At 44.2% G+C, this 14,830-nt stretch overlaps 1 protein-coding gene across 2 annotated transcripts in view; it reads left to right on the top strand.

The window, feature by feature from the left end:
- The first annotated feature begins 402 nt into the window (after nucleotides 1-402).
- PLPP4 (phospholipid phosphatase 4) overlaps nucleotides 403-14,830 on the top strand; it is a 440,221-nt gene continuing 425,793 nt past the window's right edge. Inside the window, exons 1-2 of one of the 2 annotated variants that reach the window (XM_061192616.1) lie at nucleotides 403-491; nucleotides 5,258-5,492. The gene's annotated coding sequence lies outside the window, so the exon portion shown is untranslated. Of the gene's footprint in view, nucleotides 492-5,257; nucleotides 5,497-14,830 lie in introns of both variants that reach the window. The other variant, XM_061192623.1, reaches the window with a different exon arrangement.

Genomic DNA, 14,830 nt, shown 5'->3' with positions numbered 1-14,830 from the left:
ACCACCCTATATCTCCTGGATGCCATTTGCTAACCTCACAGTATTAGTGGGGCTGAGCATCATTTCATATATTTTTTGGCAACTCAGGCTCTCTCTTCTGGGTTGTGTTTTTTTCTTATTGATTGTAAGGATAAAAGTTTTATCCTTACATATCAACATCTATAGGCAATAGATATTGTCAGTGAAATAAGTTGCAGTTATCTTTAGCTGTGGCTTGCTTTCTAACTGTATTTATACTCTCCTTTTTCATAAAGACTTTAAAGTTGTAAAGTATTTAACTATACCAATCTTTCCTTTTATGACTTATTGTCTCTGTGTTCCTTTAATTATAGGCTAGTGAGGGAAATGCTGCAGAGGCGCTGAGTCCATGGTCTGGGCCTTTCCCAGCTGGGTGACGGTCACTGAAGCGCCAGGCTGTTGTGAGCAGCACCGCAGGCTGGCAGTGGAAGCGTCTTATCATTGCCTTTGGCCTGTTCACCTCATGGCAGAAGGTGAGGATACTGCAACATGGTTTGAAGTAAAGGTCTGCGTCCCAGGCCACCCTCAGAGCTCCAGGACACGGGGAGATGGCAGGCTGTCAGCCCTCCAGCCATGGCACAGAGCCCTCGAATGAGGGGCCTGCCCTCCTAAGCAGCTCCCAGGACCACCCACCTCCTCCATCGCCCCTGCAGCAGCCCCTCTCCCGTGTCCCCATCGCCCCACGGTTCCCCAGCACCTGAGCTGGAGTGCAAAGCCACTGACTGACCCAGAGCTGTAATTCCAGTCTGCTTCAGCACGCAGGGGCAGGCATGGATTGAGAGCCACACTTGCCTTTTCCAGGCCCCTGTAGTCCTCAACCAGTAAAAGACAAGGCAGACTTCACTTTTTGGAAGGAGTAAGATACAGCCAAGTGTTCTTGGGAGAAAGCCTTTATAAAAAAGCAAGCAACGAATCTATACTGAAAATATGATTTTGCAAGGCGATCCTAAGACGTCAATTTATGTAATCAGCAGATGAATTTTCCCTTTCTCCTGAGCGGCTCTGGGCTCAACGCAGTCTGCGCGCTCAATAGAGAAACGTTAGCCTCAAATCAGTGCTTTGAGCCAGGGTCCTGGGCTATCTCTCTGTCTTCTGAAGCATTCATACAGGCTTCATATTGCAAGGGGTGAGGGACTTTCTTCCCTTCCCCTGCCTGGGGGCGGGTCTGTGTGAAGACAAAGATTTCATTTATCAGCTGGCTTGTCCTAGCAGGCCCAGCACAGGCCTCGGCCGGAGGTATTACAGCTGCAGCCCTTCTCGGGGTTGGCTTGTTTCTGGTCAAGCTCCCTGTTGCATTTAAGAGGACAAGCAGCTCCTTTCTGCTGGTAAATAGAGTGCGGCCTCACTCTGACATCCCGCTAGCCTTGGGCATTTGTGGGCTCTCTGCTCCGTGTCTGAGAACTGCCCTGAAGTGTTCCCGAATGAGATTGTGAGACAATTTGGGCTTGGGGTATGGGATAGTCTGTACAGTCACACCCTCCAGTTTGCTTTTGTTTCAACAAGTAAAAGGAAGCTAACCTTTGTTTACTTATTCATTTTTCAATTATTATTATTTAGTGTTATGAGAGACTTCTGGAAACAAACTTAAAAATGGGTGCTGGTATCTAAGACTGGTTAAATAATGAATTTGGTGGAAAAAAAGGAATAATGTGGGGATAAATAAGTATGAAGAAAGGGTAAAATGGGAAGACTGATTGAGCTCCCATTAAACCAAGATTTGTTCTTGGAACTTCCAGTTGTCTTACGGCTTCTTAAAGAAACTAATATTTATTGAGAGCCTTGGGTATGTTTACTTCCCATATGACGTCTTCCCATATGACTTCCCATATGACGTCTTCCCATATGACGTCCCATATGACGTCTCTTTGAGCCTTCCAGCAGCCCTGTGAAGGAGGAGGTGTGCTTCCATTTTTAAAATTTTAGAGCAGTTTTAGATTTACAGAAAAATTACAAAGACAGGATAGAGAGTTCCTATGTACCCCAGACCCAGTTTCTCCTATTGTTAACATCTTACATTAGCGTGGTGCATTTGTCACAATGAATGAATCAATATTGATACATTATTAACTAAAGTCCATACTTTATTCAGATTTTGTTAGTGTTTTTTTGTTTGTTTTGTTTTACTTATTATCCCTTTTCTGTTCCAGGAAAGCATCCAGGAAACCACATTATGTTTGACCATCAGGTCTCCGTAGGCTCTTCTTGGCTGTGACAGTTTCTCAGACCTTCCTTGTTTTTGACAACCGTAACAGATTTGAGGAGTACTGGTCATGTATTTGTAGAATGTCCCTTAATTGGGAACGTGAATTGTCTAATGTTTTCCTCATGATTAGATTAGGGCTGTGGGCTTTTGGGAGGAAGACCACAGAGTTAAAGTGCCCTTCTCACCACATCATATCAAGAGTACTCCATGTTTACTGTTGAGGAAACGAAGGCTCAGAGAGGGGCAGTGACTTGCCCAAGCCTCCTGCAGGGGCTGGTGCCCATTTGAACCTGCTGTGTCTGGTCCTCAAGTCCACACTCTTTTTACTCCATGACATCACCCTCTAGCAGGCCTTGAGGGAGGCAACCAAGTCCCAGAAGTGTGGTCCCCTTTCTTGAATAGCCCCCTCTCCCCATGGTATGCCCCTGGCTCATCTATCTTACTGGAATAGGTATTCAGAGTTCAGGGGAGAGTCAGGATGATGGAGAGGTGTGTCTGAAGTGGGGTTGAGGTGTCAAAGGCAGCTGGACAGGCCAGACTCCCCTCTGCCCTCAGTTAAATGCCCACCCCACCTTCAGTTGTGTTTGAGATTAAAGCGCCTATTTCCTTCAAGTTTCCATTTAACTTGCCACACCTGAAATAATGCTTCCTTCAGAGTTATTATCCAAGGCAACGTTTTCCTAGGCTCTAGTCACATGACCACCAACCACCTCCATGATTTTTTTGGTATTCCTACACTACCCATACTACTATTTACTTTAAAAAGTTAGCCTCATCCCAAGCAATAACATGACTGTAAAATCATAGATTTTATGTGCCAGCTATGTTTTTTCCTGGTGCACAGTGAAATAAATAGTGAACTACTAGTAACAAAGCTTCATCCTTTGCTCCTACCATCCATTTGGAGACCACTAGTATCATGAATATCACACTCCACGAAATGCTGAGTCACCCAATGAGGAGGCTGGGGTGGGGGGGGGGCAGTGGGCTCCTTTTTTTCTTTATAAATTAAAAAAATTTTAAATCAATGTACGTATTTTTTGCAAGTCCAGTGGCACAACAAGGCAAAGCATAGGAAAAGCAGCCGTCCCTCCGCAGAAGCTCCACCCAGAAATAGCTCTTTTCAGCTGTGCTCTTGCTCATTCTTCCATCTTTCTGCACACGAAGCCTCGCAGATGCCGTTGGTGCCCCACTGAGATCCCCCGGCTCTGCCACTTGAGTGCACAAGGCTTGACTCCTAACTGCCAGCACCTGGGTTTCTTTGCCTGGGTGATTTCTCTTGGCCCGAGCCTGCTTTGTCACCCACAGAGCAGGTGGAAAGTTCTGGGGAATTAATGCCCTTGGGAGCAGCCCTCACCAGTGACTGATGGGCTTTCATGTATCAGTACTCCGACTCTGTAGCCTCTTGGGTGGGATACCTCTGCTGTCTTGAGTTTACACTGGCTCCCCACGTTCCCATGACGGGTTAAGCTCCAGTGGTCCTGAGTGGGAGTGGTGACACTGCACCTTTATTACTATCTTCTGATGGCCACCTCAGCCTCCTACCTTGCCTCTCAGTTAATGTGTGCAAGCCTTGATTTCTTCCGAGGCTGGAAACTCATTCAGTGCTTTCCCCACAGGGTCTGGTGCAGTGCCTCTCATCTAAGAGCCACTCAATAAATGCCTGTTGAATGAAGGGCGGGCTGTGTTAGCAAGGGGGAAGTGATTTCCTGGGTTGGTTGGTACCTGCTGGTTGATGATGCTGCACCAGGGTAGGCAGTCTAAAAGCTTTTCTCTATAATTGTATTTTACTTAAGTTCCTTTGATTGCAAGCCACAGGAACCCACTTTGAATAACTTAAGAGAAGGGAGTATATTGGAAGGCTGCTGTGAGAGCTCACAGAATTGAAGGAAGGGCAGGGGCCCTGTCAGTTCCCCGATGGAATGATGACAACAACTGGGGTACTAGTAGCTGACATTTATTGAGCACTCCCTACATGCCAGGCCCTGGGCCAAAACTGCGTTTAATTTTCACAGCAACCCCATGAGATTGGTCTTACTATTGTCACCTCTGGTTTGCCAATGAGCTACTTGGGGCACAGAGGCTAGAACTCAGGCAGGCTGACTGCAGAGCCTCTGTTCTTAACACACAGTGATGCCTCAGCAGCAGGAGTTCTGGATCAGCTTTCTAAGCTGATCCTTTGAGACTTGGCTACAATGACTTGTAGTCTCTGTCTCTCTTCTAAGTTTCAAGTTCTTGGGAAAAATCATTAAATTGGTCCAACTTTGATCAGCTCTGAACAAGTGGCAGAGTCAAGTAGCACAAACATGGCTCTTGGGACCCCACCCTGTGTGTTGGGATCCGAGAAGGGAGGATAGGATCTGGAGAATAGCCCACACCCCCAAACTGGTGTCTTCCATCTCTATGTTTATACTTCTAATGTACAAATGATGGTTTTCAAAGTATGGTCACAAGACCAGCTGCATCAGCATCATCTGGGAACTCGATAGAAATTCAAATTCATCTGCCACATCCCAGACCTACTTAATCTGAAACTTTGGGGGTGGGATTTGGATCCAGAGGTCTTAGTGCTTGGAATGTATTTGACTTTTTGCATTTTGTGTCCCTGGATATTGAAAATAGAGTCTCCCTTAAGGCATACTAAGAGGCTTTGCATTAATAGGTGTGTTGTTAGGTTGCATTTTTTTGGCAGGAGGCTGGCTCTGCTGTCTGCTCTGTTCTTTCCCTTTCCTTCCTGGAAAGAGGCTGACAGTATTTGCTTAATAAGAACAAAACCTAAACCAGAGCCCAATGGTCTGCTTAAATCCTACTAAGAAAAGTATGTAGGTCAGAAGTTTTTACGTTATAAAGGACAGAAACAAAGAACTTAAAATTTGTCAAGCCCCAGAGGAATTTTTTCACTCATGTATCTGAAAACTCCAGGAATTTGCCTAATTTCAGGTAGAGCTGGATCAGGGTGCTCAAATGATGTCACAACGGCTAACCCCCCTTCTCTCTTACTCATTCTGGTTTCCTTTTGTGTGGTTTTTCTGACAGATTCCTTCCACATGAAGATCCCCAGCAACTCCAGGCTTAAATGTACCTCCAGCTTATAATCTCAGAGAGAGAAAGATCCCCACTCTGCCGTTATTTGCATTGAACTCCTCTCCAAAGATCTCTGATCGGCCCTATTTGGGTTATATGACTCTTCCTGAGCCCATCGCCGTCTCCAGGAGCTACACCTGCTATGAGGAGGATGTGCGGCCTCCTGCCTGACAGCTCTACACTGGAGGTAGGTGAGAGCCAGTGCTGTGCCCCTAAATGTTCAACAACCTTTTCTGGTGAAGGGGCATGGGTAACCCTAATTTGTGTCACTTACTGATTTCTGTGGGGTAGTTATTCCCACCTGGCTGATTTCAGGCTACCAACGTGCTGTCCCTGATACCAAAAATCAGCCTCTGTACAGCGACGCCAAGTTGAATCTCGGAGACAGAGTTTGGGTGAAGTAGAAAAGAATAGTTTTATTGCTTTGCCAGGCAGAGGGGGCCACAGCAGGCTAATTCCCTCAAAACTGTGTGTCCCAACCTGGGGAAGGGGAGGTGGTGGTTTGTGACAAGTCTTATAGTCAAGGGGCAGGGTTGATGATAAGGATCAGGGTGCCTGCAGGGCCTGCATTCCTTCAATCTAGAGATCATCTTGTGTCAGGTGGTCTCATGATGGGCTTCTGTGGTTCTCTCGGGGTTATTGAATTGTGACCTCCTCTCTGGAATGAAGAATGCTTCGTCAAGTAGTTAACATCTTCCATTTGGTTGGGGTTTTAGTTCTACAGAAGAGCTCAAAGATATTGTTATGTACATCCCTTGAGGAGGAACCAGGACCCTGCCCCAAGGCTGTACTATTGTTTCTTGACTGCTCCTCCTTTGTCTCCCACATCCCCTCCCTCCCTTGATTAGTAACTACTTGAACCTGCCCTTTGGAGCTCAGGGAAGGTCATGGAGGCTGAATGAAGCCTATTTCCTACAAACAAGAAACGGGGTACACAGAAAGGCTCCTGTGCCCAGGAGCCCCACAGGGTTCGGCTTGATTTCATCCCTAAGGTGGAGTTGGGAAAGAATGCACAGTAGCACACCCTTCTAGAGCATTCTCTCTGTGGTGATACAATAGACGTAAGTAACCCCAAGAGCATAGATGATTGTAAAGGATAGTAAAATAATTAGAACGTGATGAGTTTTGAGAAGCCATTGCCTTTGTTTTTCTATAATTTGTTTAATTGTAAATTTATATAACTTGGATTTTAAATAATGACTGTGGTTAAAATTTAGCTCACAAAATTCCTGAAAATGTAGTGGTCACCTCTCTCGTCTGGTATAACCTAAGTCCAGCACACCACTGGTCAGAACCCAAGAGGGCAGAACAAGAGTGGTGTGTGCAGTCTACTTTCCATTTTCCCTCCCACTCCCGGGTGGGGACAATATAAAATTTACTTCTGAGTGCTACTTTAGGTGGCTCATCAAGTTTGATGGGTATTAAGAGTTTAGCAGTCCACGTCCTTGTAAACACCCTGCAGCCTGTGGCCACCTGCTTTTGAACAGTTCATTGTCAGGTAGAGCTCAGATGTGGGAATAGAGCATTAGTAGCCTTTGGGCATAAAGTAGAGTTCAACATAAATTTCTCAGTAAAGAGAAATAGCATTATTTTACTTAAATGAATTTCACAACATTTGTACTAAGAAGAAACCTAACCTCTTGCTGGCGCCCAGCTGGTCAGAATGAAAAGTTGCTTGTTGACGAGCATTTTTACTTATAAAAATTCACATGTAGAAGGAATATTGAACATGTGCCTATGAATCCTTTCTTCACTGTTCACAGTATCTCGCTTTTCTTGAATTCACTGGGAAGGAGTAATACTTTGCACCCACTGTTTGCCCCACCCCCAAAGCTTTCCTCCAGCTTAGGGGGCCTGCGGCTGGCAGCAGGGAGTCCGGTAGGAAGCTGCTGTGTCAGTCCAGACAAGAGATGACAGAAGCCTCAACTTGATTGTGGCGGTCGGGGTGGGGAGGGAACCTGATGGTAGGTTGAGCCACAGCAGTGACCCCGAGATCTAACTTTTAGCTGAAGAGCACAGGACAGTGATTTATATGCTTCGAAAATGTAAATCACTTGGGTATGAATGTACTCTGTACTCGAATAAATTTAACACGTTTCTTGGGAAAAGCTACTTAACAACAAGAACTGAAGATACTATTTTATAACAAAAGTCAGATCCACTCCGACTCCCACTATGCTGCATACAAATTTCACTTACATTTTGTACTGTAGGATTTGGAGGTGCAAAAAGAATGAAGCATTATTTTGCTGGGGATGTTTTCAGTAGGTAAAGTTAAAGAGAATTTGTGGCTTAAAAAAATCAGTGCACACATAGTAGGTGGTATGTCTCAGTAAATATGCATTTGGATACTGTCTACAAGCTACCTTGTAAAGGTCAACATTTAGACATTAAATCCATTTTAGAGGTTGCAATAAAAGAAAACCCCTAGGGCAGCTTGCTTAAAAAAAAATATTAATGTAACAAAGCTATGTTGCTTTCCTCTTGAGTTGGTTGAAACCAGCAGATCATTTCTTCTATGGAGACTGGGTCACCGTTTCATCTAGAGAACAAAGTGGTCAGATAGGGACCAACCTAAGGTATAAGTTCAAAAAGGACACCCAGTGTTTCCACCAGAAGCAACACAGCTCCAGCTAAATCATGTTCTCATGATCTCTATTAAATAGAAGTTGAAGGATGAAAGAATAATCCTTTCGTGCCTTTGAGAAACTGTTGAAAGTCTTTCTAATGTCAATCAAAAGCACTACAATGTACACCATTGTATACCACCAGCAAAAACCCTTCAGATGCACCCTAGAACTATCTTTATAAAGTGAAACCTTCTTGGGAATATGGAAATTTACCAGCAACATCTAACAGATCAATGGCTGAATTTTTAAAAAGTGGCTGGTACATCTTTCCTTAGATCTTACTTGTTTCCATCAAGTTAATGAATTAGTGTCAATTTTCTATTTTCAGATTTGGCTTTGGGGTCCCAGTAAATTCTTCTTCTAAAGCAACATGGTCAGATATTAGTGCTAGTTTATGTTTATGATAACAACTCTCACTGGTTGTCGCTGGCTGGGTACCAGGCAATGTGTTAGAAATTTATGTGTGTTCTCTATGACATACAGAACATATTTCATATATGAGGTCACTGAGTCTCATAGAAGCTAAGTAACCCCCAAAGTCAAGAAACAATGCCTTTGGGCTTTGAACCCACATGCCTCACCCTGGAATTTGTCATCTTAATTACTGCCTTATGTTGATTGCCCTGTAAGTAATAATGCTACCCAACACATGTGGTATACTTTGTAGTTTGCAAAGTGCTTTACCAAACATTGTCTAATTTGAGCATAATTCCATGAATGTGGTGATGTAGAATTATTCTTTTTTTTTCTTTTATAGATAACCAACAAAGACCAACTGTATAGCACAGGGAACAATACTCAATATCTTGTAATAACTTATAAAGGAAAAGGATCTGAAAAAGAATATATATATATATATATATATATATATATATATATAACTGAATCACTATACTGTACACTTGAAACTAACACAACACTTCAATAAAATTTTTTAAATGTTTAAAAAATATTTTTAACACTTTTACCCATTTAAAGAACTGTGATGCTTTTATTTGTAAAGTGCCATAATTCTGTTTGTCTTTGATTTGATAAAAATGACATAAAGAACACAAAAGCCTCAAAACCAAGGGGAGTATTCTAAGTTGGCCATACAGATGATCAGAAATGTGCCTTTATTATTTTTTTTTGAATTTTATTTTATTTAATTTTTTATACAGCAGGTTCTTATTAGTTTTCTATTTTATACGTATTAGTGTTGGTGATGTAGAATTACTCTTAATCTCTGCAGTACTCATTTAAATTATTGACCTCCTTTATCCACAGAGAGAAAGTGAAATGATTGAGTTCCAGAGCAAAGGGTGTGTGCACAGTCACCCTGGGATGACAGCGGTTTCAGCGGGGGTCTCTCTCTTTGACTGTGTCTCTCCCCATCTCTCTGTTAAGATGGTTGCCTTGTTTGGTATCACATCCAGATGTTAGTCTCCATTATTTGCTGGCTGATTGCTCTATTGTTTTCAACAGTGTTTTGGGGCATCAGTTGCTCCATCTCTGACACAATTTAATTAGGGCAGGGGTAGTTTTTGAGGCCAGTCTTTGAGGTTTGCTTTGACCTCAGTAGGGCTCTTCTTAGCTATCTCTTTTCCTGGTTCTCTCTGGTGAACTAGCCGGCCTGTGGTTTAGCTTCCTGCAATTAAATGAGAGAGGCTACCAGCCTCCTCTTATTTTCTGATGATCAAAATCTCCATTGTTTCCAAGAGCACCCTTAGGCCTGAACGCTCCCACACTCCGTTTCAAATAAAATCATTTCCTTTGGGGACTGCTTCTTCGCCCAGAAGCTCTGAGCACCACTCCGTGCACTGGGTGCGGGCAGTAGCCTCTGGTCTTCTCAGCTTGCCTCCCTCAGAATGGCGTCTCTGCCCTCTGAGTGAGGAGGGGGCAGGTGCAATTGGGGCCCCGGTATTCTTGGCTTGATAAGCTCGGGTTAGAGCATCCATCCTGTGAATGGGAGATGTGCAGAGGAAAGGAGCCCCGAGCTCTTGGCTGAACTCACCAGGAATTTAGCCTCTTCAGCTGGAGTCGGAGGCAAGAGAAACGCCGGCAATCTGCTCCTCCCAGTGCCCTGTACCCCTTGTTTAGGAGCTGAGGGGAGAGGACGCCCTCTTCTTGGCCACAGCTGCCCAGAGTGGATGGGTGGGGGTGGGGGCTGAACTGGGAGGGAGGGAGGGAGGGGGTTGTGGCTCAGGTGCCACAGCCTTTCACAGTTTTAGCGAGTTGTAGTAGATTTTCTTGAATAAGTGTTTCTTCACTTGCTATGTACCCTTAGGACAATTTTCAGAGACTTTAGATGGTTGTTTGTTTTTAAATAGTTTTCATCAGTTATGCTTGTTTCATTGGGGAGTGGGTCTGCAGAGCTCCTCACATTGCTATCCCAGGAGTGGACTCACCAGTCCTCCTTTTGCATGTCCATTTTACAGATGAGAAATCTGAGGCACAGAGCCGTTTAGCAACTTGCCTAAGGTTACACAGTAAATGGCAAAGCTGGGCTACAAAACCGTGTAGTCTGACTCCTAAGTTTGCACTGGGCTGAAAGGAAGGAAGTTTCTGCAGGAGATGGCACATCCATATCTTCAGGTGGAGGAGAGGATCAAGAGTAATTCTTGGGAACTGTAATAGGAACTTCGATGCCCGTCCAGACACATCTGTGTGCTGAGACCTGTGCCACTTCATGCTGACTTTCTTTGATCAGCCCCAGGGCGTGCTCAGGGGAGCCTGTGTATGTACCTTTCTGGCAGGCAGTGGAAATGGATGCTGCCTAAGCTAGTATTCCTGTCCCTCTGTGGATGACAAGCACCTCACAGAAATCTCAGGTGCTTCTCTTTAATTGACATCTTTGTCTCTGCAGTCAGGGATTCGAGCTGAACAGAAAGTGGTTTGGTGCAGATCTTTCATGCAGGCCCTAATTGACAGTCTCCTCCTGAGATGCCTCCCGCTCCAGCCGCCTCCCAGGGCCTGCCCTGGGCTTGTCTCTCGTCATCAAAAATGTCCCAGCCTGTCCCTTCCTCCCCCGCTCCCGGCTCACAGCCTCCTAAGCAGGGAGCTTGCAGACATGGGGCTGTAATGTTATGTGAGAGTGTGGAGCACATTATAGGCCATTTGACAGTACCCTCCTGGAGACCCCAAACCTTTCCCTAATGAAATGAGGCCAGTGATGAGAATTTCAAACCATAGTGACTGCTGGAAAAATCTTTTGGGGTGGGTAGAACACTGTGGCGTCTGCCTGCCTCCAAAAACATGTGTTGCCTACTTTATAGAGCTGCTTAGATGCCTAGTAGCCATCTCAGCAACATGTGTCCATGGCTGAACTCTTGATCTTCAACCCCAAACCTGTTCTTCCTGCTGTCTTTCCTTCTTACTCTTAACACCCCTCTCTTTGCCACTTGCATCCAATCCATCAACAAGTCTGCTCTAAAACATGTTTCAGATCTCCTCCTTCCCTCTAGCTCCACTGCCGCCATTATCACAGGCCAGCACCGTCTCTCATCTAGACTACCCAGTAGCCACCGAACTGGTCGCCCCACTTATGTTCTTGCCCCTCCCCCATGCATTCTCTACCCAGCTGCTAATCATTAAAAAAGCATGAATCAGACCACATTTCCCCTGCTTACAAGCCTTTCATGGCTTTCCAAAGCACATAGAAGACAATCTCAAACTTCTTATCGTGGCTTGAAAGGCCTGTGGCATCCAGGCCCTGGCCGCCCCTCCAGCCTGGGCCGGCCCAGTTCTTCCTTGCTCTCCCACTTGCTCTCCTCTGCCCACACTGACCTTATTTTAGTTTCTATGCCAAGACCTTTGCGTGTATTGTTCCCTCTGCCTGTGTGGTAGGCAGTGGGGCCTCCAGAGATATTTACACCCTAATCCATATAACCTGTGATATATTTTGTTGCACCGTCAGAGGGACTTTGCAGGTGTCATTAACGCTACAGACCATAAAATGGGGAGAGTAGCCTCTCTCATCCAGTTTCATCGTGTGAACCATTTATAGCAGAAAATGTTCTCCAGCTGGGGGCAGGAGGGATGCAGTAGGAGAAGTCAGAGAGAGTCGACGTGTGAGAAGGACTCAATGCACTGTTTAAGGACAGAAAGGGCAACAGGATGAGGAATCCTGGCAGCCTAAGGAGTTGAGAGAGGCTCCTGACCAATGACCAGCAAGGAGACAGGAACTCAGCCCTCCAACCTCAAGCAAGTTCTGCTGAAGACCTGAGTGAGCTTAGCAGCTGATTCTACTCTCACAGGCTTCAGATAATAGCCTGGCTCGCTGACACCTGGATCTGGGCCTTGTAAGACCTGGAGCAGAAAAGCCAGCAGATGCCCTGGATTCTGACCTACAGAACTGCCAGATGATAAATTTGTGTTGTTTTGAGCTGCTCGGTTTGTGATAATTTGAACGGCAGCAACAGAAAATGAATAGAGGTCTCTTAAACTGTCCTTGTTTCTTTTTATTCTAGAAGACATACAGATGGTCAAAAGGCACATGAAAAGATGCTCAACATCTCTAATTATTAGAGAAATGCAAACCAAAACTACAGCGAGGTATCACCTCACACCGGTCAGAATGGCCATCATCAACAAGTCTACAAATAATAAATGCTGGAGAGGGTGTGGAGAAAAAGGGAACCCTCCTGCACTGTTGGTGGGAATGTAAACTGATACAGCCACTATGGAGAACAGTATGGAGGTTCCTTAAAAAACTAAAAAATAGAGCTATACCATATGATCCTGTAGTCTCACTCCTGAGCATATATCTGGAGAAAACCATAATTTGAAAAGATACATGCACCCCAATGTTCACTGCAGCACTATGTACAATAGCCAAGACATGGAAGCAACCTATAAGTCCATCAACAGAGGAATGGATAAAGAAGATGTGGTATATTTATACAACGGAGTATTACTCAGCCATAAAAAAGAATGAAATAATGCCATTTGCAGCAACATGGATGAACCTAGAGATTATCTTACTAAGTGAAGGAAGCCAGACAGAGAAAGACAAATGTCATATGATATTGCTTATATGTGGAACCTGAAAAAAATGATACAAATGAACTTATATACAAGACAGAAATAGACCCATAGACATAGAAAACAAACTTATGGTTACCAAAGGGAAAAGGTGGAGGGGAGGGATAAATTAGGAGTTTGGGATTAACATGTACACACTACTATATATAAAATAGATAACCAAAAAGGACCTACTGTATAGCACAGGGAACTATACTCAATGTTTTGTAATAACCTATAAGGGAAAAGAATCTGAAAAAAATAGATATATATGTATGTATAACCGAATTACTTTGCTGCACACCTGAAACTAACACAACATTGTAGATCAACTATACCTCAATTAAAAAATTATAATAAAACCTCTATTTCATATAACTTAAAAAAATAAAACTAATAGTGCCCAGAATGTTCTCTCCTCCCCCCTCTGCTGGGTTACCACTTCTCATGCTTCAGGCTCAACCATTTTCTGATTAGACCATCGAACATAGGTCCACCTGTTTCATGCCATCCTATTCTTTTTCTTCCTAACGTTTTAATCACACCTGACCATATCCTTGTTAAGAGGCAGTTTGGTGCTGGAGAGGAGTGCAATGCAGTACTCACGTGTGCAGGCTCTAGACCTGCAGGGTTCAAACCCTGGCTCATCCTATCTGCTACTTGTGTGATCGTGGCTGCATTATCAACATTTCTATGCCTTAGTTTTCTCATTTGTAAAATGGGCATAATAACACTAGCTCAGAGGGTTGTGAGGATTAAATGAGTATCATAAAGCATGTCAAACAGTACTTGGCACATAGCAGGCTCCAATTATTACAGTTTTAACTATGTATTTGTTGAATGGCCTCCTAGACCTGGGGATGGCAGACTACTGCCTGCCTGCAGGTCAAATCCAGCCACCACTTGCTTTTGTAAAGTTTTATTGGAACACAGCCATGACTGTTCATTTACATATTATCTTTGTTTACATATAGCACTATCGGGCTACTAAGGTGTGACCGTGCAGCCTAGAAAACCTAAATTATTGTCTGTACTTCTACAGAAAAAGTTCGCTGTAGACTAAGCCCAGAGGGTTAGGACCACATCTGTTTCGTTCATCTATAGGCTTAGTTCTCAGCACATGATGTGGCACATAGTAGGTGCACATTGCAGCAGGTTGAGACGATGAATTGTGTGGTAAGTCAGGATTCTCTAAAAGGAGGTGGGATCCATCCGTGATGCAGCACCGTGCACACACCCAGTGTCTCCTCTCAGTCACTGCTCTATCCTTTCTCTTTCCCAGCCTCATTAATGCTCTCCTGCCAGGGGATCTTAGGTTTTAACATCAGATGCCATTTTTACTTTCTAATTAAAACTGCTTTGTGGCTGTAGCTAATAAGCTCAGTGTCCTTCAGCAGTTCATCTCCAGGGTCTGTACCTGAGCTGGACTGTCTGGGATGTTTCACATTTTAAACTGGCCAAGTCATACATCGGTAGGAGCCATGGAACATACAGTGTTTTAGTGCAACTCTGATATGAGCTTTAAATTGCCCCTTAAAGAGCTTGAATTGCTCCTTTAGAGGCCCAAATACAGCACCAGCCTTTGACCTGTGCTTCTGTTAGTTTCATCAATTACATCAACACCTTTCTTGCAGCTGTGCTTTCAGGGCTGGTCTGCTCTGCCATCCATCATGATATGTTCACGTTTCTATTCTCATACTCTCTAATTATTCCATGGGGGCTTCTAGAGTTTTTAATGATGAAGTATATTATATTATACTTGCAGGGAAATCAGGTTACCTTTTCAGGAGGTGAAGAAACAGATACGATTACTAATTGAATCATGTGCCACCAGGATCAGCTGTGTCAGCAACAACTCAGTTGGTATGGGGGTGGGGACAGAGACTGGGAAGGT

This window comes from Eubalaena glacialis, chromosome 1, assembly GCF_028564815.1.
Source record: "Eubalaena glacialis isolate mEubGla1 chromosome 1, mEubGla1.1.hap2.+ XY, whole genome shotgun sequence".
Taxonomy (NCBI): Eukaryota; Metazoa; Chordata; class Mammalia; order Artiodactyla; family Balaenidae; genus Eubalaena; species Eubalaena glacialis.
This window is presented reverse-complemented; position numbering and strand designations above follow the sequence as displayed.